The sequence below is a fragment of the Priapulus caudatus genome, unplaced genomic scaffold (assembly GCF_000485595.1).
Source record: "Priapulus caudatus unplaced genomic scaffold, Priapulus_caudatus-5.0.1 Scaffold621, whole genome shotgun sequence".
In the NCBI taxonomy this organism is placed as follows: domain Eukaryota; kingdom Metazoa; phylum Priapulida; class Priapulimorpha; order Priapulimorphida; family Priapulidae; genus Priapulus; species Priapulus caudatus.
The window spans coordinates 69954-70223 of NW_014577682.1; positions in this window are offsets into that span (position 1 = coordinate 69954).

The window sequence follows — 270 nt, forward strand, 5'->3', positions numbered from 1 at the left end:
TGGGCGTATACATAGCGTATTCATAACGAGTTGGACGTATACTTAACGTATTAGTAACGTATATAGAACGTTTCGATAATTTATAGATAACTTATACCAACGAATGCTTAGCGTGTTGCCGGCGTTCACAACTTATGCCCAACGATATTCTAACTTGTGCATAGCGCGCGGCAGCGTATCGCCGACGATCACGTGTCGTAGCCTATAAAAAGGCTGCCGCTCGACGATTCAAATCATAACCGCACTAGACATCACAGTATCAACATCACC